Source organism: Cetorhinus maximus, chromosome 8 (assembly GCF_964194155.1).
Source record: "Cetorhinus maximus chromosome 8, sCetMax3.hap1.1, whole genome shotgun sequence".
NCBI lineage: Eukaryota > Metazoa > Chordata > Chondrichthyes > Lamniformes > Cetorhinidae > Cetorhinus > Cetorhinus maximus.
The window spans coordinates 19,595,021-19,621,767 of NC_135886.1; the positions used below are offsets into that span (position 1 = coordinate 19,595,021).

Here is a 26,747-nt window from a genome sequence, read left to right on the forward strand (position 1 = left end):
AAGCTTGAAATTGATAGATTTTTACGAGGTAAGGATATAAAGAGAGATGGGTCAGAGAGAGACAAATGGAACTGAGGTACAAGCGATCTGGCAGAACAGACTTGAAGAATTGCATTGTCAGCTCCAGTTCCTATGTTCCTATTAATATTCAGATACGGTGGTCTCCCCCTGGCCCCACAAACTTTGGTGAGGTCAGCTCTGAAGGTGGACGAATTCTGGCAATTTTGCCAGGATCAAACAACAGCAACTCGAATTTGTATAATGCCTTTGATGTAATAAAACATCCCAAGGCAATTCACAGAAGCATTCTCAGACAATATTTGACATATGGTCCAGGATTCTACAGCCCTTCCTACCTGGTGGGATATTACCGTTTCACCGAACTGAATGGAGGTTTAAATGGCTCTCCGCATCCGCGGCAGGGCTGTAAAATCCTGGCCCTGCAGTTTTACAGGTCCACTTTTTTTTCTTCCTTACTTTTGTCCATAAGTAATGCTATGAGGCACCAGCTAGCTAAATATAGTACACCACCTCAGTTTTGATTAGCACGCAAAGCAATTGCAATGAAGGGTATGTTTTTTTTAATATCTGAATGTCAATGGCAGCTGCATGTGGTTCTATTACTCCTAGCTCATTGTCCTTGAACAATCCTAGCTGCCCTTGATAATTATGACTAAGGCAATGTAAATCATTGCAACCTGGCTGAAGTTCACAGTGCTGCATAAACAGTAAAGCTCTGCTGCAATGGGTTCATGACCAGCAGTGCTGATAGAGAAGTCACCTTCTGTTCAAACCTTACACTTTCCCATTACAGCAGCACAAAATGCATTTAAACCTTGTATCTAAGTGCTGTGTCAGTCATTGCTGTTTCCACTTCACCTGCCACTCCGCCCCAACAACATCACACAAAATTGCCATGTCCCATTTAAGCTCTTGACAAAAGCGTGGTGTTGCTATTGAGCAGTGGAGGAATATTTAGGTTCTTAATTACAACTACTTTGACAGCCTTAACACCGACCTAGATTTCTAGATGTTAAAGGCATCAAGGGATATGTGAATAGTATGGGAAAATTGGCATTAAGACAGGAGATCTAGTTGAATAGTGGGAGCAGGCTTGAGGGGACAAATGGCCTAGTTCCTATGTTCCTAAGCTCTAGCTGGGGTCGTCCTTACCAAGCGTACTTTGAAAGACAAGTGGTAGAATATTTAACTGGCAGTCCCAGGTACCGACGAAACTTCTAAACTAATATCTGACATAATTCTTATGAAGTCTGAGCGAAAGGGAACAACGTCAAAATAGGATTAACACAGCAAGACATCAGGGAAGCGCATGAGTTGAAAGAATTGCGCGATGTTGGTTTGGACATGTAAAGCATTTAACAATTAGCTCATTACTGAATTCAATGATGGACACTGATGTGGCAACAAATGAACTACAAAGTTTGACACTTTAAAGGGCCTGGATAAAAGAACTCAGAAAAGCAAAGAAAAAGTCAGGAACTGAACATAGGTCTGTTTGACATGCAGGGGGCAGGCCCCGCACGTCCATGCGTAAAATGACGCGTGGTGATGTCAGGCGAGCATCCTGATGTCACTGCGCGCCATCGCGATATTTTGCCGGGCAGGCATGCAATGAAGTCCGACGCGTGCCCGCCATTAATTAACTGGCCACTTCAGGCCCTTTAGTCTTCAATTGACGCCAATTTTTCGGCGCCCGTGCAATCTTCGGGTCAGCGCATGGGTGCAATGGGCAGGTGGGTAGGAGCCATTTGTATTAACGTCATCTACGGGCGGGATAAGAGGGCTCAATGGGGTCGTGAATCTGCTCTGTCAAGTATTTATTGTTGAAAGTTTTTCAAACTTGCCTGTGTGATCTGCAGTACTTCAGAACGCATCCCAGCAACTTTTTCTGGACTCTTAACCTTCAGGTCAGCATCCTGCAGTGAGGAATCTTTTCCAGGCCTGCAGGTTTCAGGAAGCTTTCCCTTAGCCTGGGAATGGGATCTGATCTGTCCACTGGAGGCAGCTCCTCTGAGGAGGAAGGAAGGTATAGAATAAGGAGGAGGCCAGGACTGGACAATCAGCCTCCAGGGGAGCCACCTTTGGGAGTATAGGCACAGGCACAAGGGGCGCAGGGCCTAGAGATAGTCCAAGGCAGAAGGGGGCACAGAAGACGCCACTATCCTGCTGCCAGGGTATACAGGCGGCGAAGCAGCTACCTCAATATGTCTGAGGTGCAGAGCTGAAGGAGGCTCCGTCTCTCAAGGGAGATAGTCAACTATATCTGTCAGATGATTGGCCCTGAGATCTCCCCTAACTGTGTGGGTGGACACCCCATGCCAGTGGCTCTGAAGGTCACAGCTGCCCTCAACTTCTATGCTTCTGGCTCCTTGCAGGGGTCAGTGGGTGATCTTTGTGGTGCCTCCCAATCAACTGTCCACACTTGTGTCAAGCAGGTTACAGTCGCTCTGTTCAGGCGTGCATTGACCTTCGTCCACCTCAGTTGGGACCAGGCAAGCCAGACACAGCGAGCCAGAGGCTTTGTGGCCATTGCTGGCTTCCCCCATGTCCAGGGTGCAATAAACTGTACACATGTGGCCATCAAGGCACCAGCAGGTGAGCCCGGTGCCTTCGTCAACAGGAAGGGATTCCACTCTATGAACGTGCAGATAGTGTGTGATCACAGGATGCAGATTCTACAAGTCTGTGCAAGGTATTCAGGCAGCTCCCATGATGCCTACATCCTCAGACACTCCCAGGTGCTGAGGCACTTCAGTGCTCCAGCCCAGCTTGATGGATGGCTGCTGGGTGACAAGGGCCATCCCCTCAGAAGGTGGCTCATGATGCCTCTCGGCCATCCAAGAACAGAAGCTGAGCAGCGGTACAATAGGAGCCACGCCTCCACAAGGGCTGTGGTGGAGAGAGCCATCGGTCTTCTCAAAATGCGCTTCCGATGCCTGGACCGTTCAGGGGGCGCACTCCAGTACCCCCCAGATTGTGCCTCGGTGATAATGGTTGCATGCTGCGCTCTCCACAATCTTGAGCTGGAAAGGGGGGACGCAGTGGCTGTGGCTGCACACGAGGAGTCCAGCAGTGAGTGCGAGGATGATCATGCACAGGGAAATGCTGAGGGGTTAGACACTGACCCGGGCACACTGCAGGGAGGCAGGGACACCCGGAGGCTTTAATTCAACGAACCTCCAGCTAACACAACACAGATGGACCACCAGGACAAGCCTGGGCTGCTGCCTCAATACTCGACACTAAGTGCAAAATCTGCCAGGTCAGCAGCACTAACAAAGGGCCTTGTAAATAAAGCTGAATGTCCAACAAATCACTCATTACACTTTTCTTAAACATACACATGGAGAAGAAACGAGGCACCCTCAGCCATGGTCATGCATTTGGCATTTAATGTGTGAAGCAGAAGTTATCACAAATAGAAAACAATAGTGTTAACAATCAAAAATAAATCATAAGGACCTAATCTCGGGCCAACACAAAAGCACCAGTGATAAACCTCAATGATTCAATGCAGTCAAGACACTAAGACTTGGTGGCGGGGGTGGGGGGGCCTCAGAGGGTAAGGCTACCTGCTGGGTTGAATGCCCAATGCCAACATGGTACTCACCCTGCCAGAGTGAAACAAATCGTTGAAACGCTTGCGACACTGGATCCAGGTGCACCGCACCACATCGCGGGAGCTCACCACCTCCACCACTTCCTCCCTGGCATGTTTCGCCATGTAGGGTGGCCTCTTCCTCCCATCCTGGGGAACCAACACCTCCCACCGTGCTGTCATCTCCTCAAGGAGGGCAGCAAGGCATTCATCCAAAAATTGAGGGGCACACTGGTCCCCCACTTGCCTACCCTCCAGCCTGGCCTACTCCAGTGGCCTACCCTCCAGCCTTGCCTGCTCCGCTGACCTACCCTCCAGCCTGGCCTACTCCGCTGGCCTACCCTCCAGCCTGGCCTGCTCCGCTGGCCTACCCTCCAGCCTGGCCTACTCCGCTGGCCTCCCCTCCACCCTGGCCTGCTCCGCTGGCCTCCCCTGCGGCCTGGCCTGCTCCAGTGGCCTACCCTGCAGCCTGGCCTGCACTGCTGATTTGCAGAATTCCTTCAAGTAAGAGCTGCCCCTGTTTCTAGCTGAGCTGGAGGCCATCTGTTACAAAGGTAGGTACTTCAGAGAACTGCAAGGAGTTATGAGGAAAAATTAATTTTATAAATGTGGAGTCTCAGAAGATAGTACTGGAGATTTTTTAAAAATGCCTTTTCGGTGTACCTGTTTTATCTCTGTCCCTTAATCTTATTTGTATTTCATAATCTTTATTGGACTTTCTGTACATGATTTAAATCGAATTTATACTTCCTGTTTTATACTTCTTGGTGCATATCTTAGTGAGGATTCTTTAATCTGATTATTGAAGAGTCTTTTTGTTTCTTGTCACAGGTGTGAGAGTGTTCACAGTTCTACTTTCTTTACCCCCCCAGCAAGGTAAACCTACCCAGTTAAACCATTGTTAGCTTAAAACCTCAACTTAGAGAAATTTCTGATCATGAAAGGAACCTTGTCAGCTTTACCAGCTATAGACTGGGCCCTGCAGTGAAATGTCCTCCCTCCTGGGAGTTTTCAAACTAGCAAAATTATATCAAGGTAGAATGTATCTACAGGTATTTTATAGCAGAAGCAACTCTTTTTAAGTTTACCAATATCAGCACTTAGAATCCTAATTTAATAATTCTAGGGGAAGAATTTTCCTGTCGGCGAGTGGGCGGGGCCTGCTCGCCAACACGTAAAATAACACGCGGTGACATCGGGCGGGCGTCCCAACATCACCGCGCATCACTTAGATTGTCAGTTCGGCGGGCGTGCAGCCGTGTCGGCTGCATGCCCACCAAACTGTCAAAGGCCTATTAAGGCCATTAGCAAAATAATTAAAGCTGGTAAGAATGCTGCCCGTCCAACTTTAAGGTTGGCGGGCAGGCGAAGAGCCCAGGCGGCCTTCACATTTTTCATGAAACCTCATCCACGGGCGGGATGAGGGTTCATGAAGGGTTTATTAATTAAATAAAATTTTTTGAAAAAATTAATGGACATATCCCAGCTCATGTGACAGTTTCACATGAGGGGACATGTCCTTAAAATTTTTTTTGACCTTTATTACATTTTTCAGGACTTAAACTAATCTCCCTGAGGTACCTCCGTGCCTCAGGGAGATTTCTGTGCTCTTTCATGCGCATGCGCAAAAGAGCGCAGGCCCCGACTCAGGGAATCCCCCCACCCGCACAGGGAGCGCTCAGTGCTTCCAGGTGTGTGTCACGCTGGGTGGGCCTTAATTGGCCGGCCCACCTAAAATGGCACACACCCGCTCGCTCCTGCCCACCCCCGCACAACCCTCCGGACGGGGGGGGAAATTCAGCCCCTAGGATTTTGTTATCTATATGTGGGTTCATGTGGATATAAGTATGAGACTGCAACTCTTTTATACTTGCTTATGAATATTTATTATAAGAATTAATTATAGATTACATTATAATAATTAATACTATATCATAGAATATATGACACTAAAGACAATCACTTCATTTATACAGATAGTGACTATTCTAAGAGAAGTAAATATTCAATATTATATTCCCTTAAAACTGTGTTAGCTATAGACAATCAAAGATGATTATAACATGATTATTATACATTAAATTTACATACATGGTCTAAATCCACCTTAATTAATAATTAGATATTCAAACAAATATTGATTTGAAGAAGATTATACTCACAATCCAGTATAATTTCTTTAGGGTGTCCTTGTCTCAACCATTAAGGGGTGTTGATGGTAAACTCAACCCTTTGTATCCTAAAAATAGCTGAACTATATCTGTTTTTGTGTGTCTGTGTGTTGGCTTTTGGCTTTGTTCCTGTGGCTCATTGAAACAGGCTGACGTTGCCTATCGTATGCCACAAAAACAATTTTTTTAGTAAGTCCAATCAATCATTTTTTTTTTAGCTGTCTTTATGTGAATCTTTGAGGGCCATTTTGTTTTTACCATCTAATTTCTGTCACAGGCGTTTGGCTGTTTTCCAACAGTAAAGCACTCAAGGTTTTATTCCTGTGCTTCTGTGTAGTGTTTTTCACTAGCTTCTTGGCACTAGTTCAAATGCTGCATAATGTATGTTATTTTCTCAACTTCCATTAATTTAATTAATACCTTAATTTCTTCATTAAATGGGTCACTTCCTTTACAACAGATATCACGGATTGCCTGCAGAGTGGGCTGCGTTAAAACAGACTCTAGATTCGAGTCAGTCTGCATTCTAAAGCTGGTCAAAACTTTGCCCACAACTGTTAGTGAGGTGAACAATGAGCTCTGTTCCATGATCACTGAGAGAAAAATCCCGGGCCAATTTCTGTTCAAATGCATTTTTTCATTCGTTGAATGGTGAGAAAAGAACAAATTCATGATGCTTTGAAAGTCAGGATTCTTTCTGCCCAATCCTAAAGTAAAAGGCAGAAATATTGCATTGTAGACTTGATCTACACAATAGACTGGCAGTGCTGACAAGCAGGCTCCAAGCATGCCCAATAAGCTTCTAACTATGGGCAGAATTTTGCCCTTGGTGGGCAGGCTCAGCGGGGGTGGGCAGTAAGTTGACTGCTGCCCATGATCGGCACCAGACCCTGATTTCACGCTGGTGGACCTATTGAAATGTGAGCAGCAGTGCTGAGTGCTGCCTGTGCAGCAGGGGTGGGGGGTGGAGGACAGCGAGTGGGCCAGCTTCATAATCTCCCTGAAGCACAGAGTTGCCTCAGGGAGCTGAAGCATTGTTAAATAAAGAAAATAAAAATGTAATAAAACATGTCCCCTCATGTGACTCTGTCACATGAGCAGGGACATGTTATTAATTCAATGGTAAAACTTTTGTTTTATTTTTATTTGCTTTTGGAAACCTCATCCCGCCCGTGGATGAGGTTTCCAAAAAAATGCAAAGGCAGCTTGGATTAATTGAATATTTAATGGCCTTAACTGGACGTTTAATTGTCAGTGGGCATGCTGCCGACTCCGGCACATGCCCACCGACTGAACTATCACGCATCTGAGCATTGACGTTGGCACGCTCGGCTGATGTCAACATGTGTCATTTCATGCGTGAGCAGGTCGGGCGCGCGCCCGCCTACCGAGCAAAAATTTCTGCCCTATGGCCAGGATTTTCCATTTGGCGAGGTGGGGAGCGGGCGCGGGCATGAGCAGACGCGGACCCGATGGCGCCTGTGATCGGGTCTGCGCCGCCATTTTACACTGGCAGGCCAATTAAGGCCCGCCCAGCATATTTCCCGACTCTCGAGGATAACGGGAGTGTATGGGCAGCGGCGGGCGTGCACAGGCCACCGGGTCCAATGGCGACCCGGCAGCCTGTTTAAAAGAAGGCCTGGCAGCCTTTTGTAGGCTGCTCACAATGACCAGTTCCAGGCCACAGCGGAGGGATTCGGGTGAGCAGGCCAGGCTGCACAAGTCAACAACTTGTTTGGAGGTTCACTGTTCTTTTTGAAAATAATAACCTCCTATCATCACTCCTAAATATGACTTATGCAACTTAAAACTGGTCCACCTTGAACTGGTTATTTGGAATAAACTGCCAACTGGAACACAATCTATTCACTTCATCATCTATAGACCTCAATCTATAATAAATCTATGATTTATTGATAATCTATCATAAACCTATGATAAAGTGCCTTTATCAATCTATGATAAAGGGGCAGCAGTAATCATGGGTGACTTTAACCTACATATAAACTGAGAAAATCAGATTGGCAGTAGTAGCCTGGATGAGGAGGTCATAGAATAGTTTTCAAGAGAGTTTGTTAGAGCAGCAAGTTATATTAGACTTGGTATTGTGTAATGTGACAGGATTAATTAATGACCTGAGGGTAAAGGCACCCCTAGGTAGCAGTGACCACAATATGATTGAATTTTACATCCAATATGAGAGGGAGAAGAGTGGGTCCAAGACTAGTATTTTAAACTTAAATAAGGGCAACTATGTGGGCATGAAAGCAGAGCTAGCTGCAGTTAACTGGGATTCTAGGCTAGGGGATAGATCAATAGAGAAGCCGTGGCAGACGTTTAAGGGGATTTTCCAGGATACTCACAATAAGAATATTCCTACCATAAAGAAAAATTCTAAAGGGAGGACCATCATCTGTGGTTAGCTGAAGACGTTAGGGAAAGCATCAGACTTAAGGAAAAAGCATATAACTGCGCAAAGGTGAGTGGCAGGTCAGATGATTGTTCAGAATATAAAGAATGGCAGAGAATGAGTAAAAAGTTAATCAGGACAAAGAAATTAGAGGGGCAGAATTTTTCTCTAGTGGGGTGGGCAAGTAAAATAGTGCGCGATGAAATCAGGTGAGTGTCCCGACGTCATCGCGCACTCTCGCGATATTTTGCTCAGCAGGCACGCACAAGAGGTGGCAGTGCACCCGCCGACAATTAAGAGACCTATTAAGGCCCTTAATCAATTAATTAAATTGGATTTTTCGCTGCCCGTCCAACCATTCGGTTGGCAGGCGGGCGAAAAGGCCAAACAGCCTTCGGAATTTTTGTGAAACTTCATCCACGGACGGGATGAGGTTTCCAACAGGAATTTAAAATAAAGTAAAAACGTTTAAATCTCATTTATAACATGCCCCTGCTCGTGTGACAAAGAGTCACATGAGGGGACATGTTCACCTTATTTTTTAAATCTTTAATTGTACTGTTCTAAATCTTCAGCTCCCTGAGGCAGCTCTGTGATTTCAAGGGGCTTTCAGTGTGCCCGCCCGCGTGCATGCGCAAACTTTTGCGCTCACCCTCCTCCGGCCCCCTATCCCAGCAGCGCTCAGCATTGCGGCACACGATTCATGCTGGCTGGCCATTAATTGACCAGCCCAGCGTGAAATTGCAGTCGGGCACCGATCGCGGGTGTCAGTCGGTTTCGCAACTGCTTCTGGGCCCGCCATGCCCGCCCGAAGACGGGAAAATTCAGCCCAGAGCATGAGAGGAAGCTAGCTAGAAATGTAAAAATGGATAGCAAGAGCTGCTACAGGTATTAAACAGGAATAGAGTCGGTAAAGTGAGTGTTGGTCCTCTAGAGAGTGAGAATGGGGAGTTAATAGTAGATTATAAGGAAATGGCGGATGAAATGAACAAATATAATGCTTCCATCTTCCCTATAGAGGATACGAAGAACATTCCAGTAAAAGCTGTAAATCAGGAGCTGGAGGGGAGAGAGGAACTTGGTGAAATTACAATCACTGGGGAAGCAGCACTGAGGAAACTGATGGAGCTGCGGGCTGACAAGTCTCTGTGTCCAGATGAACTTCATCCTAGAGTCTTAAAAGAGGTGGCTAGTGAGGTAGTAGATACGTTGGTGTTAATTTTCCAAAAATTCCCTAGATTCTGGAATGGTACCATCGGACTGGAAAGTAACAAATATAGCCCCTCTATTCAAGAAGGGGGGAGGCAGAAAACAGCATACTATAGGCCAGTTAGTTTGACATCTGTCGTGGGGAAGGTGTTAGAGTTGATCATTAAAGAGGTTACAGCTGGGCACTTAGAAAAACCCAAGGTAACCGAGAAGAGTCAGCATGGTTTTGTGAAAGAGAAATCATGTTTAGCCAATTTATTTGAAGGAGTAACATGTGCGGTGGATAAAGGTGAGCCTGTAGACATGCTGTGCTTGGATTTCCAGAAGGCATTTGATAAGATATTGCGGAAAATAAAATCACATGGTGTAGGGGCTAACATATTAGCCTGGATAGAGGATCGGCTGGTTAGCAGAAAACAGAGAGTAGTAATAAATGGGTCTTTGTCTGTTCGGCAGGATGTGATGAGTGGAGTCCCGCAGGTGTCTGTGCTGGGGCCTCAACTTTTTATAATTTATATCAATGAATTAGATGAGGGGAGCAAAGGCATGGCAGCTAAATTTGCAGACGACACAAAGAAAAGTAGGAAAGTATATTGTGAAGAAGACATAAAGAGTTTGCAGATGGATATAGATAAGCTGAGTGAATGGGCAAAAATCTGGCAGATGGAGTATAATGTGAGAAAATGTGAAACCATCCGCTTTGGCAGGAAGAATAAAAAGCAGAATGTTACTTAATTGGAGAGCGACTGCAGAATTCCGAGGTGCAGAGGGATGGATCTAGGTGTTCGACTGCATGAGTCACAAAAAGTTAGTACACGGTTACTAAGGATAATGCAATGCTATCCTTTATTACGAAAGGAATTGAACATAAAAGTAAGGATGTTATGCTTCAGTTATACAGGGTGTTGGTGAGACTGCATCTTGAATACAGTGTGCAGCTTTGGTCTCCTTATTTAAGGAAGGATGTAAATGCTTTGGAGGTGGTTCATAGGTGGTTTACTAGATTGATACCTGGAATGAGTGGGTTATCTTATGAGGATAGGTTAGACAGACTGGGCTTGTTTCCACTGGAGTTTAGAAGAGTGAGGGGTGAGTTGTTTGAAGTATATAAGATCCTGAACGGTCTTGACAAGGTGGATGCGGAAAGGATGTTTCCTCTTGTGGGTGAGTCCAGAACTAAGGGGCACTGTTTTCAAATTAGGGATTGCCCTTTTAGGATAGAGACGAGGAGAAATGTTTTCACGCAGAGGGTTGTGAGACTTTGGAACTCTCTGCATCAAAAGGGGGTGGAAGTGGGATCATTGAATATTTTTAAAACAGTGGTAGATAGATTCTTGTCAGGCAAAGGGAATCAAAGGTTATTGGGGTTAGATGGAAATGTAGAACTTGAAACACAAACAGATCAGCCATGATCTTGTTGAATGGCGCAGGTTCGAGGGCCCGAATGGCTTACTCCTGCTCCTATTTGGTATGTATCTGATTACCCCTAATGTCTAATGCACTAGTCATTATTGCATAGAGTCCTGGCTGTTTTAGTTTATGATGTTTAAACTGGCAAATAGACTAGTGGTTCTCCTCTACACCAATTCCAAAACCTCAATATCACCCTTCATGTCAGGAAACCAAAACTGGGCACAGTGACCAGAATCTTCTGGTAGCAGCTATGTTGCTGGTGGTGGGACTGGAAGCGCGCGGCACCTCTGCTCATAGGAAGGACACATGGCCACGAGTGATCATGTGGCAGCCAGCCAATTAGGTATTCATACATGAGGAGCACAGCAAATTATACAGTGGGGGCAGACAGGAATTCGATGCCACCGCCATTACCTTATGGGGTTGAAGGTCTGGATGTCATATTTAAAGGGCACCCAGACAGGCATACATACATACCCTGCAAGCTAAGAGCATTCTTCTCACTGTCAGAGAGGAGGTTTTGGGGGTTACAAATGCTGCCACCCTCTCTCCAGCTGCCACCCTCAGTCAACCATGTCCTTTTCCCCTTTGACTGCCGCCTCCCAATCGCAATAATCAATGTCTCTTCTCTAGTAGTTGAACAATTCTCTTCATAGAGGATAAAACAGCCTCTCTTCACTCCAAATTCACCAGGAAGACTACCTCGCCTGCTGCAGGCAGTGTTTAAGCGGTCGTGAATCTGAAGGCACCTGTTTCTCGTTCACTGATTACTTTATTGGAAAGTAATTCTGGTGAGGCTGCCTTTTAATGAGCATGCATGACATGCAAATGTATTAAAAAGAGGTTCCCAACGCTTGCCATTGGTAAGCTCACTCTGCAATCAATCCACCGCCAACTTAATACTATAGTTTCATCCCGGTGTCAGGAAGCTGACTTTTCGCCTCCCGCACAATTAAGTGCCACCGCCCACCTCGTTTTCCACTCCCAGGAGCTTCACAAGATTCTGCCCAGTATTCCAAATGAGGCCTGACCAAGGTCTTCTGCAAACACAAAATGCTATGCTTTGTCCTATAATCAATTGTCCTCCCTGACACCACACTCATTCTGGCTATCAGTTCATGGTACTACACATGAACCTTTAGGGATCTATGCATTAGGACACCAAAATCTCTTATGGGCTGAATCTTCGGCTCGGCAAACAGGGGCGGGGCCCGCTCATCGCGGTGCTAAATGACATGGGGTGATGTCGGGTGTGCGCCCCAACGTCACCGCGCGTCATTTAGATTTTCAGTTCGGCGGGCACACAGCCAACTCGGTTGCACGCCTGCCGAACTGTCAAAGGCCTGTTAAGGCCATTACTGAACTAGTTAAGCCTATTGAGAAAGCTGCCCGTCCATGAAGGGTTTATAAATTAAATAAATTTTTTCATTAAAGCTCATTGGCATGTCCCAGCTCATGTGACACTGTCGCATGAGGGAACATGTCCTAAAATTTTTGTTTTCTTTATTAAAATTTTTGGAACTTAAACTAATCTCCCTGAGTAGCCAGCTCTGTGCCTCAGGGAGGTTTCTGTGCTCTTTCATGTGCATGCGTGAACGAGTGCAGGCCCCGACTCAAGGGACCCCCCACCCACCATCCGCACAGGAAGCGCTCAGCGCTTCCGAGCACGCGTCACGCTGGGTGGGCCTTAATTGGCCCGCCCACATAAAATGGCGGCGTGGACCCGATTGGGGGCGCCAATCGGTTCCGCACCCGCCCCCACACAACCCCCCTTCCCAACGGGGGGAAAATTCTACCCTTATGCTTTTTCCTGAAGATTGTATGGATGAAGGTTTCAAAGATTAGGATAGATAATAATAATAAAAATTGTGAGAAGACTTTGGGACAGCTTTATTGTAAACGGTCGAATCTAGGAATCAGTTCTCATTTTTAAGTGCCAAAAGCCCCAATTCTCATGGGCCATGTACCAATGTGTATCCCATTGCAATCTCAATGTAGTTATGCTTCTGGATTAGGGACTAGTATCATGAACCACAACATCAGACCAGACCATGGGGTAAATATTCCTGTTACTGTGCCTAATATATTGGGAGCCTGGGCATAATATAGAGAGGAAAATAGGGAAAGGAGAATTGATTGTCCATGAAGAGGCAGCCCTATTTTCCATACGTTAAATAGACCGAGGGTGGAATTTTACAGCCCCTTCCGTTCAAAAGCCCATTGACTTGGCGGTACTGTAAAATCTCATCAGCGTCAAATTTCACCCTGAGATTTGGATGGGTTCTGTTACTGATGTATGATCCAACATTCCTTTATATTTCTGCACACAGGTAGTCCAACATGCACAATTACAGGAAGTTCTTCCTCCTTAGCATATGCTACCTGGAAAGAAACAATGATCCTGATATATATTCTGTTCCTTTTACCTAGAACGTGGACAGGTGTAATGCTTCCTTATTCGCAGGGCCGTGCCATTTTCATGCCAAGACAGGCCCACCTCATAGCAGGGCCTTGTGCTGGGAAAAACAGGACATGGACAAGGTGCAGCTCCAAGTCTGAGAGGCTTGCAGAGTCAGGACTGGTAACTGGCCTCAGGGCCTTTTGGTTGCTTTTGGAGAACAGCAGGCAAAGACCTCCATGCTCAAGGATCCACAGGAGGCCACAAAGAAAGGTAGGACTGACCCACAAAAGCCTCCATTTTGCCTTACCCCTGGCCCACTCTGAGCCCCATTTCTGTTGTGGTATCTTGCAGACATAGGCCCAGGTTTCAGGCTGCCCATGAAAGAAAGCCTCAGAAATCCCAGGTTGGCGCAGAGGGAATGGAGACCACATCCTAGTCGATTTTGCCCTGTGCTTACTCTGGAGCTCCTGGGAATTAAGCATTCAACACGTGCTGCATACAGGAATATCTGGGCCAACACAATTTATTAAACAGGAATGGTACAAAATGTTTATATAAACATTTTGCTAAGCGTGTACTTTTAGTTTGGATAGGCTGCCTATTTTTAATCAGTGATTCACTCCTTCTGAGCAGAGGGGATGATTGTGGATATCCAACAGCACCACATTTGCCTGAATAAATGGGAACCTTGATCTATAAACATCAACTCTCTTGCAAAAACATAAGCAAAACTTTGCAAAAAAAGAAATCAGTCAGTGAAACTGGGACTCACACCTGGGATGATATTCCATGCATAACGTTCCAACTGAAACATTAATAGAATGGTAGACTTTGCTGTGTATATTGTTGACAGATGTACAGTTGAGTTCATAGATTTCTGACTGATGTCCACATCTGCTCCCATTGCAGTCTGAAAGCTGCTTATAGTTTAAAAGGTGAACAATGAAGGCACCTTCCCGAGTTCCAACAGCACGCAGATGTTGTGAGACAAATACTCTGGGGTCAGTTTTAACCCTACCCACTTGCCAGAAGCCAGGCCCTGACTGAATTTTAACTGGGACCTGATTAAGGAAGGCACTTCAGAAAGATAAATATTTTCCATCACATCTTGATTTTAAATCTTCAGGATGCGTCAAAATAAGCAATTAGGGAGGAAATATCTGTATGTATTGGATTCTGGTGTCATTACCATCTGAACATGTTAGGATCATAAATTCTTATACAGTCATTCAAACTATGCACATCATTTATTCCGGTGTCATCTCTATGTTCAGATTTAACTCCCCATGAAACATTAGTGTCATTGCCAAAGCTCCAAGCCCATATAATTCAAATAGCACAAACTAGCAAATGGGAAAAAAGGGCCAATAGGATTGAAGAACTTTGTGGGCCAGATGACCTGGGTTTGGAGACTGCGGCCTGAATTTTCGCAGTGACAGAGAAAATGGCGGAAGAGGCCGAAATATGAAAGTCCCACTTCGGAACACAGCACCCACCATTTTCGCGGGGGCGGGAATGAGCCCAGGTTGGGATTAGCGCATGCGTTTTTTACAGAGGCAGCTGCCCATATAAAACAGCAGCTGCCTCTAGTCATGTCTGATTTTCATTAGCCAGGAGTGGGAAACACAATGTATGCAGATTAGGCCTGGTAGGAGCATGTCTAAATTCTGCGTAGTCCTTTGGAGAAGTGGGGTATCCTTTTGGACAGGCAGGGTACACTTTTGGTTATGGGGCCAGAATACCTTTGGGAGAGATAAGCTTCACTCTGGGAGAGGTATGATGCCCTTTTTGAGAGGTAAAATGCCCTTTCAGATTGTTAAAAGTGCACATGAACATGCGTACAAAATGCATAAGCTCATTGGAACAGTGAATACAGCTGTCAAGAGAAACTGTCAAGAGGAACTGTCAAAACTATAAAGAGTATCAAAAGCAACTGTCAAGCGGAACAGTCAAAACTGTCAAAAGTATCAAAAGCAACTATCAAACATTTAAAACTCCTTCCCTTTAAATCTTTGAAAAACTGCGTAGAGTGTTAAAAAATCATTGTTTGCTATTTCATTCTGTCTGATGACATAAACCTGAGGGTTATCATTACTGGGTTTGTGCTGCATGACAGATTTTACAACCTTCCATTATCACAGTTTGATTGACAGCTCCAAATGGTTATAGACTTTCAAAGTGGGAATATGTTGGGATTAAGCACTTGAAAGAAATTTGTGTTCTTACAAGGGATTATATAATTGAAGGAATTTAAATATAGTGAATGGGTTTTAATGAATGAAAGTGCATTTTTAAAAGTAAAGTCTGCAATAGACACTTAAACCTTTATTTTATTTACCTTTAGCATGGCTCCTGAGATCTGCCCATGGTGGATACTGGGTGAGTTGGCATGGTAGGTGTAAGGGCAAATGGTGGTGTGAGTTGGCACTAAGTTGGCACTGGGGCTATAAAGGGCCAAGAGGGTGTGTAGAGGGCAATAGGTTGACATGGAAGGTATGAGGGGTTATGGGACTCGGTGGAAAGGCATTGGTTGGTATGGGGGTATGAGGTGTTATGGGGGCTGGATGGAGGTGGCATGGGTTGGCATGGATGGCGTATGGGGAGTATATCTGGGGTGAGGGGTGTGAGGGGTGAGGGCTGCAGGGCTGTTTTTGTTTTAATGCTGTTTTTAAAATCTTTGACAAAGTGCTGGTACACATGCACGGGCCTTCACCCAGCCTGGCTCCCTACCCAGCAGCCTCTGCACTTGTTCCGAGGTCATCCAGCCCGAGTCCCAGAGAACCCCACCAACCCAGAACAAAAATCCCAACTTCTGGGGCACTTTCTCCTGCGGAGCTGGGCAATGTCCCAACCCTGAACTCCCAAGCCAGGAGCAAAAATTCAGGCTCACATGTCTGTTTTTGCCAGCAGTTTGTGTATTCTATTCCAATGCACAAAGTGCAAATCATGATCGAGTAGTAGAGGAACAGATTTTGAGGGCTTTTCTTTGCTGATAAAGGAAATTAGTTAAAGACCTTAGGGATGAAAGGCTCCATATTTCACATCACATAGTAAAAAGTTTTAAAAACTGAAATTTTTGTCAGCTGTTTTTCCAGCTGTTCACTAATTTTGTCAAAAAAAATTATCATGCAGGAAACCACATGTTATACTGCTGTCAATATTTTTCCACAGAAACTAGCAAACAGTATAAAATAAACCCCCAAATAGTCCAGTTTACACTTTGCACACTTTCAGACACCCTGTTCAAAAACGTTTTGTAAGTAGTAGGACAGGTGCAGTAAAATGCAATATGCAATGTAAAAGTATTGTTGCATTCCCGTGCGGGCTTTTAGTTCCACGTCTCATGGACAGATATTCTGATTCCCTTTTCTGTTGCTGAGATGAATAAATGCTGTCTGCCATTGTCGGGGGAAACACACCTGTACCTTGGGCATGAACCACATGTTGGAGGAACCAAATCCCAATCTCTCATGCTGAATCCCCCACGGAAGTGCGCAAACTGGCTGACTTCTGAGTGCCCAGAATGCTCACCTAAGACAAGTGTTGGACCTCTGGAAGATAGCAATTAGGGACCTAATGCCTGTCCCAGGTTGCTGAGACAAAATCAATTCTGATTTTTTCTTTAATCAAAACCAGTCATAACTGGCAAGTAATAAAAAACCATTTGGGTGAAACATGTATTTAACATTATAAAACAGAAGTTTATACAAGAGCAGCATTACGATTGAGACACAGAATGTGAACTTATGTCCACAGGCACGTACATGCTGATGACTGGTAATTAAACACACACTGGGGCAAGAAACCCAGATGTGAGGCCAGAAATTATAGTCACATGATAAAAAGCTGTCAATGTTTAATGACTCAGTATCTTCAGGAAGTGAAATGTAATCACTAAGTTCTGTCACAATAGAGAAACTCGATCTTCATCCACTGTGATACACAGTGAGCTAACTGTAACTCTTACTAAAGGAACCCTGATTCAGAGTTTCCTGCAATGGTGATATTTGTAGTGAACGCCATAAACTTGATGGTTGTGCACCCTGAATCTAGTGGCAAATTTACACTAAAATGTGCTGGTTTCCCAATTAGAATACACCACAGTGAGTGTAGCATCAAATTATAGGCAGTGCAGCTTTGAAATCAAATCTGATTTCTGATCATTTAAACATTGCATTATTCATCCACTTACAAAACACTGTGAACGTGTTACCAAGATTTGCCCCGAACACTTCCAGATTAACTTGTTAAAAATTACAAATGCAGAATGTTGAAATTATTATTGTTTTTATATGAAGTGCAGACATCTCTAACTTATTTTGCTACCCTGTCAGTGACATTTATATAAACTAAAAATACATGTCTTCCCAACAAAATGAAAAACTAACCAATCTGTAATAGGAAAGAGAGATAGTTACACTTGGATCTCTCACCCTTCAGGTACCATGCCCTAAGGGGGCATCGGCAGCCATGGACTTCCATGTTAATCTTGCTCTACAGGCGTGGATCATCTTTGTTGGTGGAATGTTCATCCAGTTTGCAAGGCCTTAAAAGATATTCTTTATATACCCCTATCTCTTTTGCCACCAATCTTTCCTATCAGCTTCAGACTTTCTAAATCACGATTTTTTATTACGTGCCCAAGAAAGTTCTACTGTCTTTTCCCGACCTTGGTCAGCAGAGTCCTTTAGGTCTCAGATTTTACCAGCACCTCTTCATTTATAGTGTGACCTGCCCAAGATATCTTCATTATTCACCTCAAAAACCTCAAATCTGCAGCCTCAATTCTTCTCTGCATTGCTTTACTGATCATCCTACACTCGCTTCCGTATGTCGAAATTGATGTGATGCAGTATTGCAGGATTCTCAGCATGGCTATACTTCTATAAAATGGTCCTAATGGAAACCCCACAGAAGCAAATTGTCCCAGGGACATACATAGCCACAGGGGAACAAGCTACACCTCACAAAAGGGAGGTAATGATTTTCAAACATCAAGGGTTAACAAAAGATATCTTTTTGATGATACAGAAGAAGCAGGTTCTGCACTGAAACATGCAAGATCAGGTACTAGGATTCACTAAAGTAAATACTATTCTTCTGCGTGCATGCTGAGCCGGTTTTTCTCACTCCAGATGCGATATTTCAGGCTTGATTACTGCTGCTGAAGCTGAAGATAAATCATTTGTGTGAGCACTGGAATATGCTTAAAGTAACAAATAACGTTATTGCTTTGCCTGCCTGTCCACCAGTGCCACTTTGTAACATTCTATGTGGAAGTGGCGATCAAAGCAGCATTCATTCAGCAAATTTGTGATTGGCATTGACTTCAGAGAGTGGAGCCATTGTTTCAGTAAGGGAACAACAGAATGGTGCAGAAGTCCCAGGACATTGTGGAGTGCCTTAAGTCCCTTATGTCATAGTTTCCTGGAACTTGCACATAGGATAATTGTGTAGACCACAGATGCACCAATTAAATTGGGTAATTGCTTTTTATAGAACCACACAGTTCACAGATTGGCTGCAGTATACAAAGCAGTCCCTTCTGTACACCCATGGAGTGTATTCTGCTCTACATTAGGCTCTAAGGGTAGGATTTTTCCCACAGGACTCAGGATTCCAATGTCAGGGTCAGAATTTCACACTCACTACGTGGGGAACAATAGATGTGATTTTCCCTCAATTGGCCAATTGGCCCAAGGGCAAGCTTCTAAGGATAACTGGCTCTTGAAACTGGAGGGTCAATTGGAGGCCCTCCAGCATTGAAGAAAGAGCAGGATGCCTTTTTTAGGTAAGCGAGAGTGGGCATCCTAGATGGAGGCCTCCCACTTTTTAAACTTTACAATAAAAAGTGTCCTTAGCCGGCGGGCCGTTTAATTGAGGGGGGGCTCCTTCACAAGTCGGCCCGTGGCTGCAGCTGACAGGCAGGGAGGGCTGCAAAACATGCCTGAAGCACTGGCCCTTCCCAGTCATTTGCCGTGAGGCGACGTCCAGGGAGCTACATTGTTCCCTGATGCCTCCAGGGAACCTGAGGTCAACTAGAAAATTCCAGTTGCCTCTGACAATAAGGCTTTTAACAAGCGCAATTGGCTACCACTTGCGGGCAGGTAGTCCTGCTGCCCTGCTTTCCCCCAGCCCACCTCCATGAAAATAGTCTGGGACCGAGATGGTGCCAGAAAACTGGCACACTGGCCAGTGATATGAATTTTCGTGCCCAGCCACCTCTGTGAACATCTCACTGGAGCTAAAACTCCTCCCCCAGGTTTCACATGAAGTTCTTGAGCTACTTACTAGTGAAGAAGAGCTAATGTGTCTTCTTATTATTTTTCATATGGTTTATGTCATCGAAGTACCTTTTTATTTGGAGAGCTGCAAACAAGACTAAAGAGCCCAGCCTTCCCTTTATGAAGGGGCAGGGAGAGCCACTGGCACCCATTAAACTGGCACCCGCTGCACATCAACTCAGTAGTCAGAGCCAGGGTTGCCTGGAATGGGGCTTGAACCCAACCTTTCTGACTCTGAGGTAGGAATGCTAGCAGTGAACTAGTGGTCAGTCCCATTCAGACGTAAGTATTTCAAGTCACCAGGAACTTAGAGATTATATTCTAGTCTCCACTTGCCGGGGAAGAGGTCACCTCATTACAATTCATAAACAATTCAATTGACCATAATTTGCTGTGATGGGGCACCTAATGACATGTGATATTGGTTAGATTTTCCCTTGCACATTTAGGTTTTAAATTTTTTTGCATGATGAGTTTTTGAAATTTCGGATTGATGACAGCACATCAAAGGCAACCTGGAACCTGAGTGAACAGGGCAAACAGTACATCTCCTTCAGCATTCAGACTGCAGGGTTGTGAAATTAACAGCACACTAGCATTCAAACTGATGCAAGAATATGGCAAAATTGTAGGGGAAATTAAACAGCTCAGAGACCAAATTCCATGGTTTTTGTGTGACATTTTTGTGATAAGCACTGATTGAGACAGACAAGCCAAGGTTTCCTGTCTGAAAACTGACCTATGAACAGGGTATTGAACAGAAAATCAAATATAATCTCCATGCCAACGGTGTGGTGCAATACATTATTAACTAGTCTGCTTGCTCTAGTTATTTCTAGCATCTTCTGATCCTTTTTTAAAATAGTCCCTTTAATTCCTCCATTGGAAGATGATTATGATATATCTTTTTAAATCCTATTTTGTGTTCTTGCCCATTTTGGCCATATAGACCTTATGTAAATACTTGAAAATTCTTTTAGGCACAACTGTGAAGATATATGATGGTTGGATATTTACAGTGAATATGTACCGTACATAATATATTTTTTTAACAGTAACTCAGTTTTCACTCATGCCTTGCATTGCGTAAAACTATTTCATCCCACTAATATTACACATAATTAGAAAGTATCATCAAAAGCACTTTACCAAGGTTGTAGGAAATATTCAGTGCATCCCTATAAATGCTGAACATTTGCGTTAAAGACAAAGGGATAGAGGTTCCATTTCTTTCTGCTAGTTTTGTTTGATAATGCTGCTGTGAAGAGTCTTGGGGCGTTTCACTATGTTAAAGATGCTAAATAAGTGCAAGTTTTTGTTATTGCTTTCCCTCTCCTATTTCTCATCCATATGCTGCTGCTCAGCAACATCATCTGAAAATACGCCAAGTTCTACATTTACACTGATGACACCCAGTTCTACCTCAGCACCGCCTTTCTTGACCCCTCCACGGTCTCTAATTTAGTACACTGCATGCCTGAGAGCCAGTACAGGATATGCAAAAGGTTCCTACAACTAAATATTGGGAACACAGAAGTCATTGTCTTTGGTTCACACCATAAACTCCGTTCCCCACCTGGTTTTCCAACACCATCGCTCTCCCTGACAACTGTCTGAGGCTGAAACTGACAGTCCACAACCTTGATGTCTTATTTGACCCATAGATGAGTTACTGACCAAATGACTGCAACATCACCAATACCGTATACTTCCGCCTTTTGTTTTATTCTTTTATTGGGACATGGGGTCACTGGCAAGGCCAGCATTTGTTACCCATTGCTAATTGACGTTGAGAAGGTGGTGGTGAGCTGCCTACTTGAAGTGCTGCAGTCCACCTGGTGCACCCACAGTGCTGTTAGCAAGGGAATTCCAGGATTTTGATCCAGTAACAGTGAAGGAATGGCGATATAGTTCCAAGTCAGGATGTTGTGTCGTTTGGAGGAGAACTCACAAGTGGTGCCCCCATGCATCTGCTGCCCTTGTCCTTTTAGGTGGGAGGTCACGAATTTGGAAGGTGCTGTCGAAGGAGGCTTGGTGCATTGTTGCAATGCATCTTGTATATCGCACACGCTGCGGTCACTGTGCATTGGTGGCTGGAGGGAGTGAATGTTTAAGTTGGTGGATGGAGAGCCGATTTCTGTTACCTGGCTCCACCCCTGCCTGAACTGACCTGCTGCAGAAACTCTAAATTGCGCCTTTCCTACCTCTAGACTTGACTATTCCAACGCTCTCCTGGCTGGCCTCTCATACTCCACCCTCCATAAATTTGAGCTCATCCAAAACTTTGATGCCTGGACCCTAATTTATACCAACTCCCATTTACCCATCACCCAGTGCTTGCTGATCGACGTTGTTCCCAGTCCTGCAATGCCTCATGTTTTAACTTCTGATCCTTATTTTCAAATCCCTCCATAGTCTCTCCCCTCCTTACCTCTGTAGCCTCTTCAAACCCTACAACCCTTTTAGATCTCGGTACACCTCCAATTCTAGCTAGCCTCTTGAGAATCCCCTCCCCTATTTTAAACACACCACTATTGGCAGCAGTGCTTTGAGCAGCCTCACCCCTAAGCTCTAAAGTTCCCTCCCTAAGTCTCCATCTCTCTCCACCTTTCTTCCTTTAAGATGCTCCTTGAAAATTACCTTTTCGAACCAATATCTCCTTATGTAGCTTGGTGTCAAATCTTGGTTGATAACGCTGCTGTAAAACGTTTTACTGCTTTAAATGCTCAATATAAATGCAAATTAGTTTTTATGCCTCAGTCAACATGTAACAGGCTGAAAGGCAACACTCTGTAGCAAGCATACGCTGCCCATGTTGAAAAGCAGAATACTGTGGATGCTGAAAACCTGGAATATAAACAGAAAATGCTGGAAATATTCGGCAGGTTATGGCAGCATGTGTGGATAGAAACAGAGATAAATGTTTCAGGTCTGTGACCCTTCATCAGAACAGGGAAATGTTAGAGATGTAATAGGTTTTGAGCAAGGTATGGGTGGGACAAGGCCAAAAGGATGTATATACTTGATATAGGGAAATGCACGACAGCTGTACCTTGACAGGTTTTCTGAGGCTGTTAAAGCTTTTCCTCATCCCAGATGCACTAAACTGTTGACGACACATTGACACTTACCGTGTTCCCCACCCCATCCGTATGCTACCTGAATTCTTCTTCTGTGGGTGGCTGCAATTCTAAACAAGGCAACTCTCCTTAAGGGTTTGACATGGTTACCTGTGCAGATGCAAAGCCATCTGTGAACTGTTCTGTTCCTTGTTTGTACTTCCACAATTATTGTAGAATAATGCAGAAATGTTCATGTTAGCTTAAAAATATCTGAACTAATGCACTCAAATGTGCGCATTGTTCACAATTGGATCACCTAGATAGAATATTTGTCAAGAGTGTTTAAAATATTGCATTGTAAAAGCCTCCTTACAATGGCAATAAAAGTTCTGAAACTCAGCAACCAGTATCATGTTCTGCACTAAGTCCTGTTCATCCAGCACTCTCATACTGAACTACTCTGACTCCCGCTCCTTCAACATTCAATTTCAAATCCTTGCTTTCTCCTTCAAACCACTCCAGGTCCCCACTTTACTGATTAATCTCTGCCTGTCCCTCCTGAAAAATTCAGTTCTGCAACTCTGACCTTTCATGCACTGCCCCTCCCTTTACAACAATGTTGTCAGTACAGCTTCAGCCCCACTTTCAAGAAACTCCTGTCATAAACCCCCTCCGATTTGACACGCTTCAACCTTTAACATTTTCTCAAGACCTATCTTTTCCATAGCGTTTTCAGTAATCTCTTCTCTCACACCATGGCTTGGCATCAATTTATTATTTTTTTCTTCTTTGCATGCAGGGTGTTTTGACAAGTTGCCTACACTAAAGGCCTTTTGTAAAGGCGAGTTATTCACCTTCCAAATGAAACGTTAATCTCAAGGTCCGTCTGCCTCTCAGCGAGATGTAAAAGATCCCATGGCACTATTTGGAAGAGGAGCGTTCTCCCAGTGTCCTGGCCAATATTAATCCCTCAACCAACACCCAAAACAGACTAAGTCATTATCACATTGCTTGTTTGTGAGGCTTTGCTGTGTTACTGTGTTTCCCAACAGTGAGAATGATTCAAATGTGCTTCATTGGCAAAGTAGATTTTACGTTGTGAAAGGCCCTATATAGTTTTCTTTCTTTCTTGTCATAGTTTTAACTATTCCTATGGAGGAAGCAGTGGCACAGTCACTGTACTAGTAATCCAGTGACCCATTTCTCCCTTCTTCTAACTATGCTTCAGTTCTGCCGAAGGGCCATGAAGGCTCGAAACGTTAACTGATTTCTTCTCCGCCGATGCTGCCAGACCTGCTGAGTTTTTCCAGGTAATTCTGTTTTTGTTTTTGACCCAGGGTAAAGCTCCAGGGACCCAGGTTCAAATCCCACCATGGCAGATGATGAAATTTGAATTCAATAAAAACATGGAATTAAAAGTCTAATAACCATGAAACCATTGCCGATGGTCATAAAACCCCATCTGGTTCACTAATGTCCTTTGGAAGGAAATCTGCAGTCCTTACCTGGTCTGGCCTACATGTGACTCCAGACCCACAGCAATGTGATTGATTCTTAAATGCCCTCTGAACAAGAGCAATTAGGGGTGGACAGTAAATGCTGGCCTAGCCAGTGACGCCCACATCCCATAAATGAATTTTTAAAATTATGATAAACATGATTCTGAAAGACTCCTGCATTATCGCATATGGGGATCATGGCTAGAAATTGACATTGTTTAAAAACTGCCTGGAAAAGTTTTAAACTGTAACCACTGTGATAAATCCAGCACAGTGCGAAAAAGTTATAGCCATGGAACATTGACTCCTGAGAAATAATAATCCTTTATACATTCATTTCTGTTTTTCCTTTGGATACAGGCACTGTAACTCAAAGCTCTTAAGCACGTATAATTTTAAAATCTTTAATACTGTTATTAGAGGGTCCTGAGAAAGGGCAGAAAAACACAATTGAAGTAGCAACGAGGACCTGGCAACAGGCGAGGGATTGAAAGCTCTCTTTCTGCACCATAATTTATATAATTCTGACCGAACTTTGATCACTATCAGTATTTGTTGCACAGCTTTTCTGCAACTATCCAGAAAGCCCTAATTTAAACAATTAGACAGGCAGGTCAAACGTGTTGGTATTTTATTGAAAATAAAATTTATTAAATGGAGTAGTGCATATATGAAATACAAGTGTAAAAAAAAAAGTATTCACAGGATACCAGAATAGTATAAACATATAAAACTGCTGCACAACAGCAAATTGCTGAATCCACGAGCTCATTACTGAAATTCCCCTTTTTGATTTTCCAGTAAATCATTAATCTCAGTCACAGACGGCTGCACCGCAGCCCAGTCCCCATTCACCAGCAACCGCCCACCCATCATCACCCACACCCGCTTCAGGAAGCATGTTTTCTGTACGATCCGTTCCTCGCTATCTGCTTTTTCGCTTCCTGGAGTTTTTTTTTCTCTTTGCTCGGTTCTCTGGGAAGCTTGCCTTCCAGCTTCGGCTGCTCCTCGACCCCACCGGATGCGAACGGGGAGCAAACCGACTCCACCAATCCAATGACCACCCCAAAGAAAGCCAGCACCGAGCCCACCACATAAATCTTCACCATCTTCTTATTGGGCTTTTGGCTCAGCATTTCCTTGGCGAAAGGGATCAGCTCGTTCATGGTTTCCATCTCGGTACCTTTCTAAAATGCAAAAATGATAATTTTGAAATTAATGCTGAACAAGCGGCAAAAACAATCCCACCTTATTTACTGTATTCCCTAATGCTAATTGACTAAATATCACTGCAGCAGCAGCAGCATGTTAGTTAATTGTGCTATTATATTAAAGAGTGCTTGTCATTACCAACAGAACAAACAGCTCATTGCTGCATCGGATGAGCTAGTTAAAAACAAAATACTTAAAAGCGACACTTTTATGTGTAAGCTGTATCTGCCCATCTGAACCTATTTGAAGTAATGCAATCCTTACCTCGGTTACTTTCTTTACAATAGAGAGTTACAGTGTTTCACGGACTGCTTCGGTTTTCATCTGCTTCCACCCAGCACTATCGCACAGTGTGGTGTGGGAGACTGTGCAACCCCGACATGGCTTTTTATGTGGAGTCTCAGCCACGCCACGTTCTGCACGTCCGCGGTCGCGCACACTGTGCTGAGGCTCATTGCGAATCCAGAGGTCGATCACGTCGTGTGCACGCCCAGCAGCAGCAAAGGGTGGGGGTGGGGGGTGGGGGGGGTGATTTGCCCAACCTAATGCCTGGAAATGACCAGGCACCGTGCACGAACAGGAATCCTTTCACTGAGCCCAAAGAATCTGATAGCCGAACAGCTGTGTTTTTTTATTTGCGAGGCAGACAATTTAGCCAACAATGTTGGACAGCTTCCCTGACCACTAATATCCAAGTTAGCATCAGTCCGTTGGTAGTGCTTCCCCGAAGTGTATCTGTGTAAATCCAGAATCATAGAATGCTGCTGTAGTTACTTAACAGTTTTCATCAAGAAACGGATAAACTTTAGTACAGAGAGCTTTTTTAGATGCTGCATGCACAATCAGGACTCTCATCAGGAAGCCCCTCCCCCCCCCATTGTCTGCACTTAGGGCTCATTAGTCGGAGCCCCCAAGTACATCATGTGACCCCTGATAGACACAGGGGTCTTCAGTTACTACATTTCCCCCCTTTAGTTTTTCACAGTTTCTATTTACAGAGAACATTTGAATATGAAACAACATATGCTTATAAACAATTTCAGGTGATTAAAGATTAAGTCTCTGAGGTGCTTTCCTTATTCGGTTGGAGTGACATAGCTCTACCACTTGAGGTTCATCCACAGGATTGATATGATCAGGATCTGCAACATGAGATACATCATTAGAAAGTGGCAATTCAGGGTTAGGCAATTCTACAGAGACATCGGGTATGACTATTCTAGTTCGGTCTGTCACCTCGGATTGATGGTTGGACATTAGTCTCAGGCGGAATAGTTAGTTGTTGGAATGTCTCTCTGTCAAGAACATGGTCCACGTGTTTTTGAACGATTCAGTCTTCCACTTCCACTTGGAAAGATAAGGGGCCAGCCTCTGAGAGAATGGCTCTAGGAACCCAACAAGGTCCACTTCCGAAATCCCACACGAATACTGTGTCTCCTACAGTGAGTGTGTGAGTTCTGCTATAAA

At 44.3% G+C, this 26,747-nt stretch overlaps 1 long non-coding RNA gene across 1 annotated transcript; it reads right to left on the bottom strand.

The window, feature by feature from the left end:
* Positions 1-24,697: 24,697 nt before the first annotated feature.
* LOC144683496 (uncharacterized) lies at positions 24,698-25,780 on the bottom strand. Its single transcript, XR_013577271.1, has 2 exons — positions 25,545-25,780; positions 24,698-25,255 (listed from the first exon to the last, which is right to left on the bottom strand). It is a non-coding gene; the product is annotated as an uncharacterized LOC144683496 (long non-coding RNA).
* Between the last annotated feature and the right edge of the window lie 967 nt (positions 25,781-26,747).